We start from the raw sequence: 10,161 nt of genomic DNA, 5'->3' as shown, positions 1-10,161 counted from the left end.
CTATCCCACTCCTCCAGGCTGTCACAAAGCACCGAGCCAATATCCCTCTGCCATGCGGCTGCTTCCCACTAGCTATCTACCTTACTGTGTTTGTTAGTGTGTATATGTCCATGCCTCTCTCTAGCCCTGTTATAGCTCACCCTTCCCCCTCCCCATAACCTCAAGTCCGTTCTCTAGGAGGTCTGCGTCTTTATTCCTGCCTTAACCCTAGGTTCTTCATGACATTTTTTTCTTAAATTCCATATATATGTGTTAGCATACAGTATTTGTCTTTTTTTCTGACTTACTTCACTCTGTATGACAGACTCTAGGTCTATCCACCTCATTACAAATAGCTCAATTTCATTTCTTTTTATGGCTGAGTAATATTCCATTGTATATATGTGCCACATCTTCTTTATCCATTCATCCGATGATGGGCACTTAGGTTGTTTCCATCTCCTGGCTATTGTAAATAGAGCTGCAATGAACATTTTGGTACATGACTCTCTTTGAATTTTGGTTTTCTCAGGGTATATGCCCAGTAGTGGGATTGCTGGGTCATATGGTAGTTCTATTTGTAGTTTTTTAAGGAACCTCCATACTGTTCTCCATAGTGGCTGAACCAATTCACATTCCCACCAGCAGTGCAAGAGTGTTCCCTTTTCTCCACACCCTCTCCAGCATTTATTGTTTCTAGATTTTTTGATGATGGCCATTCTGACTGGTGTGAGATGATATCTCATTGTAGTTTTGATTTGCATTTCTCTAATGATTAATGATGATGAGCATTCTTTCATGCGTTTGTTGGCAGTCTGTATATCTTCTTTGGAGAAATGTCTATTTAGGTCTTCTGCCCATTTTTGGATTGGGTTGTTTGTTTTTTTGTTGTTGAGCTGCATGAGCTGCTTGTAAATTTTGGACATTAATCCTTTGTCGGTTGCTTCATTGGCAAATATTTTCTCCCATTCTCAGGGTTGTCTTTTGGTCTTGTTTATGGTTTCCTTTGCTGTGCAAAAGCTTTGAAGTTTCATTAGGTCCCATTTGTTTATTTTTGTTTTTATTTCCATTACTCTAGGAGGTGGGTCAAAAGGATCTTGCTGTGATTTATGTCATAGAGTGTTCTGCCTATGTTTTCCTCTAAGAGTTTGATAGTTTCTGGCCTTACATTTAGGTCTTTAATCCATTTTGAGCTTATTTTTGTGTATGGTGTTAGGGAGTGATCTAATCTCATACTTTTACATGTACCTGTCCAGTTTTCCCAGCACCACTTCTTGAAGAGGCTGTTTTTTCTCCACTGTACATTCCTGCCACCTTTATCAAAGATAAGGTGTCCATATGTGCATGAGTTTATCTCTGGGCTTTCTATCCTGTTTCATTGATCTATCTTTCTGTTTTTGTGCCAGTACCATACTGTCTGGATAACTGTAGCTTTGTAGTATAGTCTGAAGTCAGGGAGCCTGATTCCTCCAGCTCCTTTTTTTGTTCTCAAGATTGCTTTGGCTATTCGGGGTCTTTTGTGTTTCCATACAAATTGCAAAATTTTTTGTTCTAGTTCTGTGAAAAATGCCAGTGGTAGTTTGATAGGGATTGCATTGAATCTATAGATTGCTTTGGGTAGTAGAGTCATTTTCACAATGTTGATTCTTTCAATCCAAGAACATGGTATATCTCTCCATCTATTAGTATCATCTTTAATTTCTTTCATCAGTGTCTTATAATTTTCTACATACAGGTCTTTTGTCTCCTTAGGTAGGTTTATTCCTAGATATTTTATTCTTTTTGTTGCAGTGGTAAATGGGAGTGTTTTCTTGATTTCACTTTCAGATTTTTCATCATTAGTATTTAGGAATGCCAGAGATTTCTGTGCATTAATTTTGTATCCTGCCACTTTACCAAATTCATTGATTAGCTCTAGTAGTTTTCTGCTAGCATCTTTAGGATTCTCTATGTATAGGATCATGTCATCTGCAAACAGTGACAGCTTTACTTCTTCTTTTCCGATTTGGATTCCTTTTATTTCCTTTTCTTCTCTGATTGTTGTGGCTAAAACTTCCAAAACTATGTTGAATAAGAGTGGTGAGAGTGGGCAACCTTGTCTTGTTCCTGATCTTAGTGGAAATGCTTTCAGTTTTTCACCATTGAGGATGATGTTTGCTCTGGGCTTGTCATATATGGCCTTTATTATGTTGAGGAAAGTTCCCTCTATGCCTACTTTCTGCAGGGTTTTTTTTTTTTTATCATAAATGGGTGTTGAATTTTGTCAGAAGCTTTCTCTGCATCTATTGAGATGATCATATGGTTTTTCTCCTTCAATTGGTTAATATGGTTTATCACATTGATAGATTTGCGTATATTGAAGAATCCTTGCATTCCTGGAATAAACCCCACTTGATCATGGTGTATGATCCTTTTAATGTGCTGTTGGATTCTGTTTGCTAGTATTTTGTTGAGGATTTTTGCATCTATGTTCATCAGTGATATTGGCCTGTAGTTTGTGACATCCTTGTCTGGTTTTGGTATCAAGGTGATGGTGGCCTCGTAGAAGGAGTTTGGGAGTGTTCCTCCCTCTGCTATATTTTGGAAGAGTTTGAGAAGGATAGGTGTTAGCTCTTCTCTAAATGTTTGATAGAATTCGCCTGTGAAGCCATCTGGTCCTGGGCTTTTCTTTGTTGGAAGATTTTTAATCACAGTTTCAATTTCAGTGCTTGTGATTGGTCTGTTCATATTTTCTATTTCTTCCTAATTCAGTCTTGGCAGTTTGTGCATTTCTAAGAATTTGTCCATTTCTTCCAGATTGTCCATTTTATTGGCATAGAGTTGCTTGTAGTAATCTCTCATCTCATTTATTTCTGCAGTGTCAGTTGTTACCTCTCCTTTTTCACTTCTAATTCTATTGATTTGAGTCTTCTCCCTTTTTTTCTTGATGAGTCTGGCTAATGGTTTATCAATTTTTTTTACCTTCTCAAAGAACCAGCTTTTAGTTTTATTGATCTTTGCTATTGTTTCCTTCATTTCTTTTTCATTTATTTCTGATCTGATCTTTATGATTTCTTTCCTTCTGCTAGCTTTGGGGTTTTTTTGTTGTTCTTTCTCTAATTGCTTGAGGTGCAAGGTTAGGTTGTTTATTCTAGATGTTTCCTGCTTCTTAAGGTGGGCTTGTATTGCTGTAAACTTCCCCCTTAGAACTGCTTTTGCTGCATCCCACAAGTTTTGGGTCCTTGTGTCTCCATTGTCATTTGTTTCTAGGTATTTTTTGATTTCCTCTTTGATTTCTTCAGTGATCACTTCATTATTAAGTAGTGTATTGTTTAGCCTCCATGTGTTTGTATTTTTTACAGATCTTTTCCTGTAATTGATATCTAGTCTCATGGCGTTGTGGTCAGAAAAGATACTTGATACAATTTCAATTTTCTTAAATTTACCAAGGCTTGACTTGTGACCCAAGATATGATCTATCCTGGAGAATGTTCCATGAGCACTTGAGAAAAATGTGTATTCTGTTGTTTTTGGATGGAGTGTCCTATAAATATCGATTAAGTCCATCTTGTTTAATGTATCATTTAAAGCTTGTGTTTCCTTATTTATTTTCATTTTGGATGATCTGTCCATGGGTGAAAGTGGGGTGTTAAAGTCCCCTACTATGAATGTGTTACTGTCGATTTCCCCTTTTATGGCTGTTAGTATTTGCCTTATGTATTGAGGTGCTCCTATGTTGGGTGCATAAATATTTACAATTGTTATATCTTCTTCTTGGATCGATCCCTTGATCATTATGTAGTGTCCTTCTTTGTCTCTTTTAATAGTCCTTATTTTAAAGTCTGTTTTGTCTGATATGAGAATTGCTACTCCAGCTTTCTTTTGGTTTCCATTTGCATGGAATATCTTTTTCCATCCCCTTACTTTCAGTCTGTATGTGTCTCTAGGTCTGAAGTGGGTCTCTTGTAGACAGCATATATATGGGTCTTGTTCTTGTATCCATTCAGCTAATCTGTGTCTTTTGGTGGGAGCATTTAGTCCATTTACATTTAAGGTAATTATTGATATGTATGTTCCTATTCCCATCTTCTAAATTGTTTTGGGTTCGTTATTATAGGTCTTTTCCTTCTCTTGTGTTTCTTGCTTAGAGAAGATCCTTTAGCATTTGTTGTAAAGCTGGTTTGGTGGTGCTGAACTCTCTCAGCTTTTGCTTGTCTGTAAAGGTTTTAATTTCTCCATCAAATCTGAATGAGATCCTTGCTGGGTAGAGTAGTCTTGGCTGCAGGTTTTTCTCCTTCATCACTTTCAGTATGTCCTGCCACTCCCTTCTGGCTTGTAGGGTTTCTGCTGAGAGATCAGCTGTTAACTTTATGGGGATTCCCTTATGTGTTATTTGTTGTTTTTCCCTTGCTGCTTTTAATATGCTTTCTTTGTATTTAATTTTTGACAGTTTGATTAATATGTGTCTTGGCGTATTTCTCCTTGGATTTATCCTGTATGGGACCCTCTGTGCTTCCTGGACTTGATTAACTATTTCCTTTTCCATATTAGGGAAGTTTTCAACTATAATCTCTTCAAATATTTTCTCAGTCCCTTTCTTTTTCTCTTCTTCTTCTGGAACCCCTATAATTCGAATGTTGGTGCATTTAATGTTGTCCCAGAGGTCTCTGAGACTGTCCTCAGTTCTTTTCATTCTTTTTTCTTTATTCTGCTCTGCAGTAGTTATTTCCACTATTTTATCTTCCAGGTCACTTATCTGTTCTTCTGCCTCAGTTATTCTGCTATTGATCCCATCTAGAGTATTTTTAATTTCATTTATTGTGTTGTTCATCATTGTTTGTTTCATCTTTAGTTCTAGGTCCTTGTTAACTGATTCTTGCATTTTGTCCATTCTATCTCCAAGATTTCGGATCATCCTTACTATCGTATTCTGAATTCTTTTTCAGGTAGACTGCCAATTTCCTCTTCATTTGTTAGGTCTGGTGCATTTTTATCTTGCTCCTTTATCTGCTGTGTGTTTTTCTGTCTTCTCATTTTGCTTATCTTACTGTGTTTGGGGTCTCCTTTTTGCAGGCTGCAGGTTCGTAGTTCCTGCTGTTTTTGATGTCTGTCTCCAGTGGCTAAGGTTGGTTCAGTGGGTTGTGTAGGCTTCCTGGTGGAGGGGACTAGTGCCTGTGTTGTGGTGGATGAGGCTGGATCTTGTCTCTCTAGTGGGCAGGTTCATGTCTGGTGGTGTGTTTTGGGGTGTCTGTGGACTTATGATTTTAGGCAGCCTCTCTGCTAATGGGTGGGGTTGTGTTCCTGTTTTGCTAGTTGTTTGGCATTGGTTGTCCAGCGCTGTGGCTTGCTGGTCGTTGAGTGAAGCTGGGTGCTGGTGTTAAGATGGAGGTCTCTGGGAGATTTTCGCCGTTTTATATTATGTGGAGCTGGGAGGTCTCTTGTTGACCAGTGTCCTGAAGTTGGCTCTCCCGCCTCAGAGGCAGAGCCCTGACTCCTGGCTGGAGCACCAAGAGCTTTTCATCCACACGGCTCAGAATAAAAGGGAGAAAAAGTAGAGGGAATTAGTAGAAGTATGAGGAAAGAAAGAAGGAAAGGAGGGAAGGAAAGAAGGAAGAAAGAAAGAAGGCAAGAAGGAAAGAAATGAGGGAGGAAGGAAGGAAGGAGGGAAAAAAGGAAAAAAGAAAGAAGATACAGTAAAAATAAAGTATAATAAAGTTATTGAATTAAAAAATTCTTATTTAGAAAAAAAAGGGTCGGATAGAACCTTAGGACAAATGCTGGAAGCAAAGCTATACAGACAAAATCTTACACAGAAGCATACACATACACCCTCACTAAAAGGTAAATGGGGAAAAATCATAAATCTTGCTGTCAGAGCCCACCTCCTCAATTTGGGATGATTCGTTGTCTAAAGGAGGGGAAGGAAGGAAAGAAAGAAAGAAAGAACGAAGGTAAAGTATAATAACGTTATTAAAATTAAAATTGATTATTAAGAAAAAATTAAAAAAAACCGTGGATGGATAGAACCCTAGGACAAATGGTGGAAGCAAGACTATACAGACAAGATCTCACACAGAAGCATACACATTCACAAAAAGAGGAATAGGGAGAAAAATCATAGATCTTGCTCCCAAAGTCCACTTCCTTAATTTGGGATGATTCGTTGTCTGTTAAGGTATTCCACAGATGCAGGTGCATCAAGTTGATTGTGGAGCATTAATCCGCTGCTCCTGAGGCTGCTGGGAGAGATTTCCCTTTCACTTCTTTGTTCGCACAGTTCTGGGGGTTCAGCTTTGGATTGGGCCCCGCCTCTGCGTGTAGGTCGCCGGAGGGCGTCTGTTCTTCGCTCAGACAGGACGGGGTTAAAGGAGCGGCTGATTCGGGGGCTCTGGCTCACTCAGGCCGGGGGAGGGAGGGGCACGGAGTGCGGGGCGGGCCTGCGGCGGCAGAGGCCGGCGTGACGTTGCACCAGCCTGAGGCGCGCCGTGCGTTCTCCCCGGGAAGTTGTCCCTGGATCCCGGGACCCTGGCAGTGGCGGGCTGCACAGGCTCCGGGGAAGGGGGTGTGGAGGGTGACCTGTGCTCGCACACAGGCCCCTCGGTGGCGGCAGCAGCAGTCTTAGCGTCTCCCGCCCGTCTCTGGGGTCCGCGCTTTTAGCCGCGGCTCGCGCCCGTCTCCGGAGTTCCCTCAAGCAGCGTTCTTAAACCCCTCTCCTCACGCACCAGGAAACAACGAGGGAAGAAAAAGTCTCTTGCCTCTTCGGCAGGTCCAGACTTTTCCCCGGACTCCCTCCCGGCCAGCCGTGGCGCACTAACCCCTTCAGGCTATGTTCAAGCCGCCAACCCCAGTCCTCTCCCTGCGCTCCGACCGAAGCCCGAGCCTCAGCTCGCAGCCCCGCCCGCCCCGGCGGGTGAGCAGACAAGTCTCTGCGGCTGGTGAGTGCCGGTCGGCACCGATCCTCTGCGCGGGAATCTCCCCGCTTTGCCTTCCGCACCCGATGCTGTGCTCTCCTCCGCGGCGCCGAAGCTCCCCCCTCCGCCTCCTGCAGTCTCCGCCCGCAAAGGGGCTTCCTAGTGTGTGGAAACTTCCTCCTTCACAAGCTCCCTCCCACTGGTGCAGGTGCCGTCCCTATTCTTCTCTGTTTTTTCTTTTTTTCTTTTGCCCTACCCAGGTATGTGGGGAGTTTCTTGCCTTTTGGGAGGTCTGAGGTCTTCTGCCAGCCTTCAGTAGGTGTAATGTAGGAGTTGTTCCATGTGTAGATGTGTTTCTGGTGTATCTGTGGGGAGGAAGGTGATCTCCGCGTCTTACTCTTCCGCCATCTTCAAGGTCCCCTGTTGGTATCATCTTTAATTTCTTTCATCAGTGTCTTACAGTTTTCTGCATACAGGTCTTTTGTCTCCTTAGGTAGGTTTATTCCTAGGTATTTTATTCTTTTTGTTGCAATGGTAAATGGGAGTGTTTCCATAATTTCTCTATCATATTTTTCATCATTAGTGTACAGGAATGCAAGAGATCTCTGTGCATTAATTTTGTATCCTGCTACTTTACCAAATTCATTGATTAGCTCTAGTGGTTTTCTGGTAGCATCTTAGGATTCTCTATGTGTAGTATCATGTCATCTGCAGACAATGACAATTTTACTTCTTCTTTTCCAATTTGTATTCCTTTTACTTCTCTTTTCTCTGATTGCCATGGCTAGGACTTCCAAAACTATGTTGAATGACAGTGGTGAGAGTGGATATCCTTGTCTTGTTCCTGATCTTAGAGGAAATGCATTCAGTTTTTCACCATTGAGAATGATGTTTGCTGTGGGTTTGTCATATATGGCCTTTATTATGTTGAGGTAGGTTCCCTCTATGCCCACTTTCTGGAGAGTTTTTTTTTTTTTATCATAAATGGGTGTTGAATTTTGTCAAAAGCTTTTTCTGCATCTGTTAAGATGATCATATGGTTTTATTCTTCAATTTGTTAATATGGGGTATCACATTGATTTGTGTATGTTGAAGAATCCTTGCATCCCTGGGATAAATCCCACTCGATCGTGGTGTATGATCCTTTTAATGTGTTGTTGGATTTTGTTTGCTAGTATTTTGTTGAGGATTTTTGCATCTATATTCATCACTGATATTGGTCTGTAAATTTCTTTTTTTGTACTATCTTTGGTATCAGGGTGATGGTGGCCTTATAGAACGAATTTGGGAGTGTTCCTTCCTCTGCAATTTTTTTGAAGAGTTTGAGAAGGATGGGTATTAGCTCTTCTCTAAATGTTTGATAGAATTCACCTGTGAAGCCATCTGGTCCTGGACTTGTGTTTGGAAGATTTTTAATCACAGTTTCAATTTCATTACTTGTGATTGGTCTGTTCATATTTCGTTTCTTCCTGGTTCAGTCTGGGAAGGCTATACCTTTTAAGAATTTGTCCATTTCTTCTAGGTTGTCCATTTTATTGGCATAGAGATGCTTGTAGTAGTCTCTTAGGATGCAATTCTACAAATACAAAATACAAATTCTATAAATACAAATTCTACAAATACAAATTCTGTGGTGTCCTGTTGTAACTTCTTTTTCATTTCTAATTTTATTGATTTGAGTCCTCTCCCTCTTGATGAGTCTGGCTAATGGTTTATCAATTTTGTTTATCTTCTCAAAGAACCAGCTTTTAGTTTTATTGATCTTTGCTATTGTTTTCTTTCTCTTTTATTTCTGCTCTGATCTTTAGGATTTCTTTGCTTCTGCTAACCTTGGGTTTGTTTGTTCTTCTTTCTCTAGTTCCTTTAGGTGTAAGGTTAGATTGTTTACTTGAGATTTTTCTTGTTTCTTGAGGTAGGCTTGTATAGCTATAAACTTCCCTCTTAGAATTGCTTTTGCTGCATCCCATAGGTTTTGGATTGTCGTGTTTTCATTGTCATTTGTCTCTAGGTATTTTTTGATTTCCTCTTTGATTTCTTCAGTGATCTCTTGGTTATTTAGTAACATGTTGTTTAGCCTCCATGTGTTTGTGGTTTTTACATTTTTTTCCCTGTAATTCATTTCTAATCTCATAGCATTGTGGTCAGAAAAGATGCTTGATATGATTTCAATTTTCTTAAATTTACTGAGGCTTGATTTGTCACCCAAGACGTGATCTGTCCTGGAGAATGTTCCGTGCGCACTTGAGAAGAAAGTGTAATCTGCTGTTTTTGAATGGAATGTCCTATCAATATCAATTAAATCTCTGGTCTATTGTGTCATTTAAAGCTTCTGTTTCCTTATTTATTTTCATTTTGGATGATCTGTCCATTGGTGTGAGGTGTTAAAGTCCCCCACTATTATTGTGCCACTGTCAATTTCCTTTTTATAGCTGTTAGCAGTTGCTTTATGTATTGAGGTGCTCCTATGTTGGGTGCATATATATTTATAATTGTTATATCTTCTTCTTGGATTGATCCCTTGATCATTATGTAGTGTTCTTCCTTGTCTCTTGTAACATTCTTTATTTTAAAGTCTATTTTATCTGATATGAGTATAGCTACTCCTGCTTTCTTTTGATTTCCATTTGCATGGAATATCTTTCCATCCCCTCACTTTCAATCTGTATGTGTCCCTAGGTCTGAAGTGGGTCTCTTGTAGACAGCATATATATGAGTCTTCTTTTTGTATCCATTCAACAAGCCTGTGTCTTTGGTTGGAGCATTTAATGCATTCACGTTTAAGGTAATTATTGATAGGTATGTTCTTATGGCCATTTTCTTAATTGTTTTGCGTTTGTTTCTGTAGGTCCTTTTCTTCTCTTGTGTTTCCTACTTAGAGAGGTTCCTTTAAATTTGTTGTAGAGCTGGTTGGTGGTGCTGAATTCTCTTAGCTTTTGCTTGTCTGTGAAGCTTTGATTTCTCCATCGAATCTAAATGAGATCCTTGCTGGGTAGAGTAATCTTGGTTGTAGGTTCTTCCCTTTCATCACTTTAAGTATTATCATGCCACTCCCTTCTGGCTTGTAGAGTTTCTGCTGAGAAATCAGCTGTTTAACCTTATGGGAGTTCCCTTGTATGTTATTTGTCATTTTTCCCTTGCTGCTTTCAATAATTTTTCTTTCTTTAATTTTTGCCAGTTTGATTACTATGTGTCTCGGCGTATTTCTCCTTGGGTTTATCCTGTATGGGACTCTCTGCGCTTCTTGGACCTGGTGGCTATTTCCTTTCCCATGTTAGGGAAGTTTTCAACTATA

Source organism: Tursiops truncatus, chromosome 10 (assembly GCF_011762595.2).
Source record: "Tursiops truncatus isolate mTurTru1 chromosome 10, mTurTru1.mat.Y, whole genome shotgun sequence".
NCBI lineage: Eukaryota > Metazoa > Chordata > Mammalia > Artiodactyla > Delphinidae > Tursiops > Tursiops truncatus.
The sequence above is the reverse complement of the archived record's forward strand: the minus strand, read 5'-3'. Positions refer to the sequence as shown.